Source organism: Anomaloglossus baeobatrachus, chromosome 2 (assembly GCF_048569485.1).
Source record: "Anomaloglossus baeobatrachus isolate aAnoBae1 chromosome 2, aAnoBae1.hap1, whole genome shotgun sequence".
NCBI classification, from domain to species: Eukaryota; Metazoa; Chordata; class Amphibia; order Anura; family Aromobatidae; genus Anomaloglossus; species Anomaloglossus baeobatrachus.
Window position 1 is genome coordinate 275084285 of NC_134354.1, and position 11766 is coordinate 275096050.

The following is an 11766-nucleotide window of genomic DNA, read 5'->3' on the forward strand; positions in this document are numbered from 1 at the left end:
TATTAGATTCCAAACATAAATGGAATAAAAAATAATTTTAAAAGGAAGTGCACATACACAGCTATAAAGTGTACCAATTTTATGGTTTGCACAATCAACTGTCACATAACAGTCTGGGGTTTTTTTTATACTGCTTTTTCTGTATTTTCTTTAGTTGACAACATGTATAAAGAACAAACTTTTTTTTTTTTTTAGTTAATACAAACTTCTTTCATTCTTCTCTTTCCCATATAGTCAATTCTTCACTGCTGAACAGGCTGCACCTCCCTGACACAGGAGTACTGCCAGTGCACGGCCCCTTCTGGTCTCATGAAGTAGTCAGCAAAGGTCTCTCTCACCAAAACACCACTGTTTGTTGGCCGTCCAGAAGACAGATTCATGACTAGCAGAAATAAAGACTGCTGTGTTTCCCTAACTACCTCGCAGCTGTATTTCTGAGCGTAGTTGTGGAGAACACAGCATGCCTTTATTACTGCGTCAATGGTGTCAGTGTTACGCTCACCGAGGAGCGGCGAGCGTCCGGAGGTGGACCCACTGGACCGTGCACCGGACTCCCCTGAGAAGGCGACCAGCAGCGAACCCCTATACAGGGACTGTGCGGCGCCTCCCCAGAAGGCCTAAATGCACGGCAGCCAGAAACCGGTAGTAGGAGTCTCTGTAGGGCCAGGTGTAGCAAGGTTGTGACATCCACAGCCGGCAGGACACGGAAACTGCACCGCAGATGTTCACAGCAGGTGACGTCCGCCGCAGGTACGGCACGGATAATGTCCACGGCAGGTAGGGCACGGTGACGTCCACCGTCGGTATGAGCGGTGACGTCCACAGCAGGTACGGCACAGATAATGTCCACGGTAGGTAGGGCACGGTGACGTCCACTGTCGGTATGACCGGTGACGTCCCCAGCCGGAATGGTAAGGATGGCACTACGGTGAGACAAGGGATTAGAACCAGGTATCAATGCACAGATAACAGCACAAGGGGTCTGGACACTGGCAAGGCTCTAATGGAAGCGTTGTTCGGGCGCCTGCTGCTGGGGGAGGTGAACCTAAATACCCATTAGGTAACAGGTGACCTCTGAGGTCACTTCCAGAAAACAGGGCATACCGCTTTAAGAAAGGGGGCGTGGCCTCGCGCGCAGCCTAGAGTCACGTACTGCAGCTCCGTGTAAGGAAGGGAGACAGGAAGAGGCTGCAGCATGCCTGGGAACCGGAGCAGCGCCTGCAGAGCCATGGGACCGGTAAGAGGAAGGCCGTCGCTGCCTGGGGCTATGACTGGGAGTGCTAGTGGGAGCCATGCTGGGACTGGGCACATGTGAGGGAGCGCGCTCCCCACGGGGTCTGGTGGGATCAGGCGCTACAGTCAGATTGTAACTGTATTGGTGTGTGAAAGAGCCACACTCCACATATCTGCGTGCACGTCTCAGCCGATAATTAAAAATCCTCCGTCGTGCATTCAGTCCCCTCCGTGAGTATGGGCGCAGCAGGTTTGGCAATAAAGGAAAGGCCTCGTCCAATACCATCACAAAGGGGACTGAATCTGTGGAACCCGGCAAAGGTCGTGGGGCTGGGAGAGTTCCACAATCTTGCAGAATTTGCAGTCCAATCTGTGATGTTCGTAACACCCGAGAATCTCCTGTACTACCATATGCACCAACGTCGATGGCAAAAAATTTGTAATGTGCATCAGCCACCGCCATGAGGACCAAAGAAAAATACTTTTTGTAATTAAAGAAGAATGATCCTGATCGTGGTGGCTGCTGAACCCTCACATGTTTGCCATCAACGGCACCTATGCAGTTAGGAAAGTTGGCTACAGTCTGAAAGCCTGCTGCGACCTGCAGCCAAGTCTCCTCGGTTGGGGAGGGCATCACAATGGGCTGCAACTTTGGCCAGATCACGGTACATGTGTACCTCACAATTTCGGATATGGTTGATTTACCAAGACGAAACTGGAGATGCAGGGATGCGTAGCTCTCTCCTGTGGCCAAAAACCTGAAAATAAAAGGAAACAATCAGAAACCAGCAAAAAAACAAATTCTTCATATTAAAATAAAATGGCAGTGTAATGTGTAGGTGCGCATTAAGATATATCCTGCTCAAGAAGATTGAACACACCATTAAATACATTATGAATCTAACTGTGGACAGTGTATTAAAAAAAATAGCAGTGGAGTGGGTAAACGCTACAAGCAAGGTGAGGGGATTGTTTGGCCAAGCTGTGTTAAAGTTAGTTATGATTTGCATTTTACAAACATGGATTACATATCTAGGTAGCTATTGTGACCAACAACACACACAATGTCAATAAAATTACTTACTGCAAGGTGAGGAGCAGCCTTTCCTCAGCAGAAATTGACTTGCGCATTCTAATATTCATATACAGTAGTTGAGCTCAGGAGACATCAGTCTATCAAACTCTTTGATGGGAATACGACAGAATGATATACATTTTTCTAGATACCTTTTTAAAAAAAAAAATAAAATATATATATATATATATATATATATATATATATATATATATATATATATATATACACATATACAGTGCCTACAAGTAGTATTCAACCCCCTGCATATTTAGCAGGTTTGATGAGGTGCAAATAAGTTAGAGCCTGCAAACTTCAAACAAGAGCAGGATTTATTAACAGATGCATAAATCTTACAAGCCAACAAGTTATGTTGCTCAGTTAAATTTTAATACATTTTCAACATAAAAGTGTGAGTCAATTATTATTCAACCCCTAGGTTTAATATTTTGTGGAATAGACCCTTGGTTGCAATTACAGCTAATAATCGTCTTTTATAAGACCTGATCAGGCCGGCACAGGTCTCTGGAGTTATCTTGGCCCACTCCTCCATGCAGATCTTCTCCAAGTTATCTAGGTTCTTTGGGTGTCTCATGTGGACTTTAATCTTGAGCTCCTTCCACAAGTTTTCAATTGGGTTAAGGTCAGGAGACTGACTAGGCCACTGAAACACCTTGATTTTTTCCCTCTTGAACCAGGCCTTGGTTTTCTTGGCTGTGTGCTTTGGGTCGTTCTCTTGTTGGAAGATGAAATGACGACCCATCTTAAGATCCTTGATGGAGGAGCGGAGGTTCTTGGCCAAAATCTCCAGGTAGGCCGTGCTATCCATCTTCCCATGGATGCGGACCAGATGGCCAGGCCCCTTGGCTGAGAAACAGCCCCACAGCATGATGCTGCCACCACCATGCTTGACTGTAGGGATGGTATTCTTGGGGTCGTATGCAGTGCCATCCAGTCTCCAAACGTCACGTGTGTGGTTGGCACCAAAGATCTCGATCTTGGTCTCATCAGACCAGAGAACCTTGAACCAGTCTGTCTCAGAGTCCTCCAAATGATCATGAGCAAACTGTAGACGAGCCTTGACATGACGCTTTGAAAGTAAAGGTACCTTACGGGCTCGTCTGGAACGGAGACCATTGCGGTGGAGTACGTTACTTATAGTATTGACTGAAACCAATGTCCCCACTGCCATGAGATCTTCCCGGAGCTCTTTCCTTGTTGTCCTTGGGTTAGCCTTGACTCTTCGGACAAGCCTGGCCTCGGCACGGGTGGAAACTTTCAAAGGCTATCCAGGCCGTGGAAGGCTAACAGTAGTTCCATAAGCCTTCCACTTCCGGATGATGCTCCCAACAGTGGAGACAGGTAGGCCCAACTCCTTGGAAAGGGTTTTGTACCCCTTGCCAGCCTTGTGACCCTCCACGATCTTGTCTCTGATGGCCTTGGAATGCTCCTTTGTCTTTCCCATGTTGACCAAGTATGAGTGCTGTTCACAAGTTTGGGGAGGGTCTTAATTAGTCAGAAAAGGCTGGAAAAAGAGATACTTAATCCAAACATGTGAAGCACATTGTTCTTTGTGCCTGAAATACTTCTTAATACTTTAGGGGAACCAAACAGAATTCTTGTGGTTTGAGGGGTTGAATAATAAATGACCCTCTGAATAAACTTTTCACAATTTAAAAAATAAATAAATAACATTCTTTTTTGCTGCAGTGCATTTCACACTTCCAGGCTGATCTACAGTCCAAATGTCACAATGCCAAGTTAATTCCGAATGTGTAAACCTGCTAAATCTGCAGGGGGTTGAATACTACTTGTAGGCACTGTATATTTTGCAGCACAGAATTACATACATATATGTATACATAAAGATATAAATGTACAGATTAGATGTGGGAGAGATGTAAAAACATACCGGACTACACAAAACGTAGCATCTGTGCAAAAATTGTACCGTTAAAAACGTCAGCCTGAGATGCCAAAAATAAGGAGTCACTGAGCCATAGATCCCAAAAAATAAAAATGCTACGGGTCACGGAATATGGGGTAAAATGTGCGCAACGTTTTTTGGACAAACTGCTGATTTTTTTTAAACCCTTTAGCTAAAAACCTATTCAAGTTTGGTGTCTACGAACTCGCACTGACCTGAGGCATCACACCGACACATCAGTTTTACCATATAGTGAACACAGTGAATAAAATATCTCAAAAACAATAGTGTTATTGCATGTATTTTGAATTTTTTCCGCATTTGGATATTTTTGGCCATTTGCCTGTACACTATATCGTAAAACTCATAGTTTTACTTGACAGTACAGCTTGTTCTGCAAAAAAAACGAGCCCTCACATGACGATATTCATTATATATAAAACTTTTTAATTTTAAGTCAATATGGTCATGTGAGGGATTGTTTTTTGTAGAACAAGCTGTACTGTAAAGTTAAACCATGAGTTTTACAATATAGTGTACAGGCAATTGGCCAAAAAATTCCAAATTGCTTTAAAATTTGAAAAACGTGCAATAGAACTATTGTTTTTGAGATATTTAATTCACTGTATTCACTATATGATAAATCTGATGTGACAGTGTGATGCCTCAGGTCGGTGTGAGTTCGTAGACACCAAACATGAATAGGCTTTTAGCTAAGGGGTTTAAAAAAAAAAGTCAGAAGTTTGTACAAAAAAAGTTGCGCACATTACACCCCATATTCCGTGACCCGTAGCATTTTATAGTTACATCTTTCGGAAGATTATTGGTGAAATAGTAAAAAAACGGAAAGCGCAAAATCGGCCAGTTGAGAAGGGATTAAGGGGTAAATAAAAATAATTTGCGGAACATACATACATTTTGAGTTTAAATACATAGTAGTGAACTTACCTCCTTAAATCACGGTACAGCAAGTTAAAATGTCCTTTTTTCCTCCCGTCCAAGTATCAGTGGATGCACCCACATTTCTTTTGGCACATTCCTAGAACAAAAATCCATAATGAACAACCCAAAAGAGAAATGTATATATAGCCTACTTACTTTGAGTTAAAGCTTACCTTTTGTCTGCATATCCGCAATAAATTGAGTACTGTAATTACAAACAGTAAATTTCTTTTGGCCTTGGGCAACCGGATTGCAGCCATATTGCTCGGCATTTTGTTCTCCGTCCACACACTTTACTTCCAAAATGGAGAATGAAGGAGAACGGATTGAAAAAGGAAATGACATCAAACCTCTTTTTTTTTTTCACCAATCTTTAATGTCATTGTTCACTGATAAAAAAAAGCATAAGAATGTAGTGAACAAAAACGCAGCCAAAAACGTACCAAAACGTTGTAAGAACGCATGCTTTTTATATGCGTTTTTGCCGCGGATGCATTTTTGTGTGTTTTTTGCAGCCAAAAACGCATCATCTTTTGGATCTAAAAAAAGGAATTAGGTGTGCACATACCCCTAGGCTACGTGTAAATGTTCAGTGTTGGTGAGGGTTTTTTTTTACCTCAGTATTAATGCAACATGCACACCTCCAGTATTAGTTTTTTACCTCAGCATTTGTAGCCAATACCATGAGTGAGTAAAAAATACAGAAGTGGTGGTTACGTGTTTCTATTATACTTTTCCTCTGATTGTCCAACTCCTGGTTTTGGCTTACAAATACTGAGGTAAAAAACCTCACCAAATACTCACTGTGTGCACGAGGCCTTACAAATACTGCGTTAAAAAACTCATCAAGTGCTCAATATGTGCACGTGGCCTAATACTGAGGTAAAATACTGAACAAATACACAGTGTGTGCACGTGGTGTTTCAGACTACTGACACCCAAGAAGTGATAATGGTGGTTTTAATAAATTTCCATAAATGCACAGTGAGGGCAAATATTAGAAATTCTGTTTTATATAGTATCAGATAAATATGCTTCTTTCTCCACATATCAGCCACTTCTTTCATTATCCCTGCTTATTCTGAAAAATAACTCAAATCAAAATGATCTCAAAACAGAGAATTGTCAGGTTACAGCACCTTTTATAATTTATGAAGAACAAAGGATAAGAAGTGAGCAGAACTCAGCACAGACACACCTAAACTTGTGTTGCAGTTTCAAACCACTGTTATACGTCAGTGCTGTATTCACAGAAGAACAGCTCAGTAGTGCTGTGTAATGTCCCCCATGCCGCTGTGTGATACCCCCATTCTGCAAAAAGGCTCCCATGCTGCTGTATAATATCCCCCATGCTGATGTATAATATCCCCCATGCTGCTGTATAATATCCCCCATGCTGCGGTATAATATCCCCCATGCTGTGTGTATTATCCCCCATTATGCTGTGTAATATCCCCTATGCTGCTGTGTCACATCCTCCATTCTGCTTTATAATATCCCCATTCTGCTGTATAATGTCTTCCAGGTTGCTATATAATATCCCTCATGCTGCTGTGTAATTTTCCACCATGCTGCTGTGTACTAACCCCCAATCTGCTGTAAAATGTCCCCCATGGTGCTTTGTGATACCCCCATTCTGCCGTATGACACCCATGCTGCTGTGTAATGTCCCCCATGCTGCTGTGAAATATCCCCCCATGCTGCTGTGAAATATCCTCCCATGCTGCTGTGAAATATCCCCCCATGCTGCTGTGTAGTGTTACCAATACTGCTGTTTACTATCCCCCATTCTGTTTTATAAGGTGCCCCATGCTGCTGTAATGTGCCCCATCCTGCTGTGTAATATCCCTTCTTTTGCTGTATAATGTCTCCCATGCTCCTGTGTTACATCCCCCCATGCTGCTGTGTAATATCCCCCATGCTGCTGTGTAATATCGCCCATGGTGCTGTGTAATATCCCCAATGCTGCTGTTTAATATCCCCCATTCTGCTTTGTAATATCCTCCATGATGCAGTTTAATATCCCCTATTCTGCTGTACAATGTGTCCCATGCTGCTGTGTGATACCCCCATTCTGCTGTACAATATCTCACATACTGCTGTGTAAAATGCCCCATGCTGCTGAGTATTATTCTCCATTCTGCTTTAAATCCCCCATGCTGCTTTGTAATTTTCCCCATGCTGCTTTGTAATTTTCCCCATGCTGCTCTGTAATTTTCCCCTATGCTGCTGCTTATTGTTCTAAATGCTGCTATTGTTCTAAATCCTTCATTCTGCTATATAATGTTCCTATTCTGCTGTATAATATCTCCCATTCTATTGAGTAATGTCCCCCATGCTGCTGTTTAATATCCCCCATACAGCTGTGCACTATCCTTCATTCTGCTGTATAATGTCCACCTTGTTGCTGTGTAATGTGCCTTATGCTGCTGTGTAATCTCCCCCATGCTGCTGTGTGATACTCCCATTCTGTTGTACAATGTCTCCCATGCAGTTGTGTAATGTCTCCCATTCTACTGTATAATGTGCCCCATGCTGCTGTGTAATATTTCTTATGCTGCTGTGTATTATTTCCCATTCTGCCTTGCAATATGCCCCATTATGCTGGATAATGTCGGCCATGTTGCTGTGTAATGTCTCTTTTGCTGCTGTGTAATGTCCCCCATGCTGCTGTTTTATCCCCCCTTCTGCTCTGTCCCTCATTCTGCTGTGTAATATCCCCCATGCTGCTGTGTAATGTGCCCATGCTGCTGTGTGATACCCCCATGCTGCTGTATAATGTTACCAATGCTGCTGTGTACTGTCCCCCATTCTGTTTTATAAGGTGCCCCATACTGCTGTAATGTCCCCCATCCTGCTATGTAATATCCCCTCTTTTGCTGTATAATGTCCCCCATGCTGCTGTATAATATTCCCTCATGCTACTGTGTTATATCCCCCATGCTGCTGTGTCATATCTCCCATTCTGCTATATAATGTCTCCCATGCTGCTTTTTATTATCTCCCATTCTGCTTTGCAATATCCCCCATGATGCAGTTTAATATCCCCTATTCTGTTGTACAGAGTGTCCCATGCTGCTGTGTGATACCCCCATTCTGCTGTACAATATCTCACATACTGCTGTGTAATGTGTCCCATGCTGCTGAGTATTCCCCATTCTGCTTTAAATCCCTCATTGTGCTGTATAACGTCCTCTAGGTTGCTGTGTAATGTCCCCCATGCTGCTCTGTAATTTTCCCCTGTGCTGCTGTTTATTGTTCTAAATGCTGCTATGTACTATCCCTCATTCTGCTGTATAATGTTCCCAACGTTGCTGTGTAATATCTCCCATTCTGCTGTATAATGTCTCCCATTCTATTGAGTAATATCCCCCATACAGCTGTATAATGTCCTCTAGGTTACTGTGTAATCTCTCCCATGCTACCGTGTAATATCCACTATTCTGCTGTATATTGCCCCCCATGCTGCTGTATAATATCCCTCATTCTGCTGTACAATATCTCCCATGCTTTAGTGTAATTTTCCCCCATGCTGTATAATGCCCCTCATGCTGCTGGGAATATCCCTCATTCTGCTGTCTAATATCCCCCATTCTGTTCTGTAATATCCCCTATTTTTCTATGCAATATGCCCCATTCTGCTGTATAATGTCCGCCTTGTTGCTGTGTAATGTCCCCCATGCTGCTGTTCAATTTCCCCCATGCTGTTGTGTGATACTCCCATTCTGCTGTACAATGTCTCCCATGCTGCTGTGTGATACTACCATTCTGCTGTGTAATATCCCCCATGCTGCTGTGTAATATCCCCCATGCAGCTGTGTAATATGCCCTGTTGTGAATGTCAGCTATGCTTTTGCTGCTGCGAGGCTCGCTCTTGTGGCCAGGAATGGTTTGGACAGAGACTAGGTGTGCTGGAGCAATGGGCGCTTCTATTGCTAACTCTCTGCCTATTTAAGCTTTTGGTTTGGGGCTGTCTGGGCCGGTTATCATTTGTTCTGTAGTTCACCAGCCTTTTCATATTGCTCCAGACCACATCTACCCCAGATAAGTGCTTGGTTCTTTCTTAAGTTGTTTTGTTCTTATCTGGGTTGTCAATTATTGTGGTTATTGTCAGTTTATTTGCATGCAGGAATCTTCCCTCTCTGTTGCTTAGCTGGAAAGCTCCCTGCAGCTATGTTTGGAGTTTTTGCTCCTATAAGTCCATGTGTTTGTTGCTTCTTGAATTTGTAATTGTTCCTGTTTTCTGGTCATTGGTTTGACAAGAGTGCCTGATATAGGACGGAGTGCAGATCATGCGATCTGAGGATCTTATTGTACTATCAGGTATTTGGGTTTTTGTAGGGTTTTTCTCTGGCCACCATCAGCCTCTTTCCTATCCTTTCCTATTTAGTTAGTGGGGCCTCACCTTTGCTAATCCTATCATCCATCTGTGTATTGTATATTCCTATATCACCGTAGTCTTTGACTGTATGGGGGCTTGCTATACCTTTTGCGGTCTATTTCTGAGGCAGAGAGTTATTCATCCTTCTTTACTTTAGGATAGCTAGTTCTCCGGCTGGGTTCACGGTGCATAGGATGTTAGTTCAATCGTCAGCTACTTCTAGTGTTAATGGTTAGTAAGGGGATGGCGGGCAGATTAGTTGCCAATGCTTTTGTCACCTTTTTCCTATTGATCTATTGTGATCTTCCATGGTTCCGGATCATAATAATGTCCCGTTTTGCTGTATAATTTCCTTCATGTTGCTGTGTGATGTCCCCCATGCTACTGTGTGATACTCCCATTCTGCTGTACGATGACTCTCATGCTGCTGTGTAATATCCCCCATTTTGCTTAATAATATCCCCATTCTGCTGTATAATGTCCCCTAGGTTGCTGTGTAATGTCCTCCAAAAAAAGAGTGGAAAAACTGGGCACTGCTTACCAGTCTTGTAGTTTAAACATGAATCTCTTACTTCAATAAGGAGCCTAGCAGGTGTTCTCCGTGAGCTCCGGACGCCTGTATATCTCCGGTCTTCCTCCACTACTACGAGTAAGTAAATACCGAGGTAATCATCCAAGTACAAGGGTCCAGTTACCTCAAGAAAAGCAGGCTTGAGGCACTCACCGGGTGAGTTTTCTTATGCTTTATTCAGGTGTAGACAAACAGGCATGTGAGGGAGGGAAATCGGAAGTATGCTGGATTTTGGCCATTTCGCACCACTAGGGGCGCTTCTACGGGTCCACAATTGATACATCATTACCTCCCTCTTTTTATAGGATACACATGGGACTAACGTGTTACAAATTAAAACCAATGTGTAACACTATCACGGATAACAATTTAATATAAGACATTGAACAATTACATTAATTCATAGAAAAATCACTAAATCGTTTTTATCATTAAATCCTAATTGTCCTAAGGGCTTTGCTGTCCATTATCCACTTAGCCTTTTTTCTGAATAGATATATATGGGTGTCACTGCCTGCTGTTGGTTGAGTTATTTTCTCCGGTCCAGCAAAGCGTAGGACTCTTTGTTTACCTGCATGAAAATGATTCATATGTTTAATAAGACAAGTCGCTCTTACCTCAGTATGAATAAAGTTAAAGTGTTCTCTAACCCGTATAAATAGAGGCTTAATAGTTTTGCCAATGTAGTAAAACCCGCGTGGGCAAAAGACTATATACACCACCCATTTTGTTCTACAAGTGATAAAATCCTTTATCGTGTGCTATTTGTCACCAATTTTTATCGATTTTCTTGTGATGTGATATACGCAAAACGAACAGGTGTCACACTTAAAGTTACCCGTGGGTCTCACTCTGTCTAACCAGGTTTTTTGGAATAAACCTTCTCTTAATTAGCATGTCACCTAAATTTTTGCTCTAAATTTTTGCTTCTTCTATAGGTTATTTGAGGTTTATTTGATGCTATATCGTGCAGGTCTTTATCGCTTTCAATGACATGCCAATTTTTGTTAATGGCTAACCGTATTGCATTGTCCATGGGTCCATATTTAAAATTAAATCTGAACCTTTCTAAGGATGGTTTGGCTCTGTATTTTTTTGGTGTTATATTCAGGTGTTAAATTTTTCACTTTTTCTAACGTATTATTTCCTTCTTTCAGGGGGTATCCTCTCTGTAGTAGCCTAGTTTTTAGTTCTTCAGCCTGTTCTAAAAATATTACATCACTATTGTTTATTCTTCTTATTCTAAGGAACTGACTGTAGGGTGCAGATCTTTTTATATGAGCGGGATGTGCTTTGTCATGACACAGCATCATATTCACAGAGGTCAGTTTTCTATACATTTCTCGTGCGATTCTTCTGTTTTTTATAGTGAACTTGATATTGAGAAATTCTAGTGAATCCCCTCCAAAGACTCTAGTGAAAAACATATGACAATTATTGTTGTTTCAAAATGACATAAACACGTTGAACTCACTTTCTGTACCGTCCCATATTATCAAACTGTTGTCGACGTACCGACATTTTTTTAATATGACGTAAGAACAGGTTAATATTTTTGTAGATTAATTCATCTTAAAATTTACCCAGGATCAAATTGGCTAAAGTTCAAGCCATGGGGGTGCCCATTCCGACACCCC

The 11766-nt window shown here is 42.2% G+C and overlaps 1 long non-coding RNA gene across 1 annotated transcript; it reads right to left on the minus strand.

Annotated features, from left to right (window-relative positions):
- Nucleotides 1-846: 846 nt before the first annotated feature.
- LOC142289840 (uncharacterized) lies at nt 847-2343 on the minus strand. The gene is made up of 3 exons (XR_012750171.1): nt 2318-2343; nt 1939-1991; nt 847-923 (listed from the first exon to the last, which is right to left on the minus strand). It is a non-coding gene; the product is annotated as an uncharacterized LOC142289840 (long non-coding RNA).
- Between the last annotated feature and the right edge of the window lie 9423 nt (nt 2344-11766).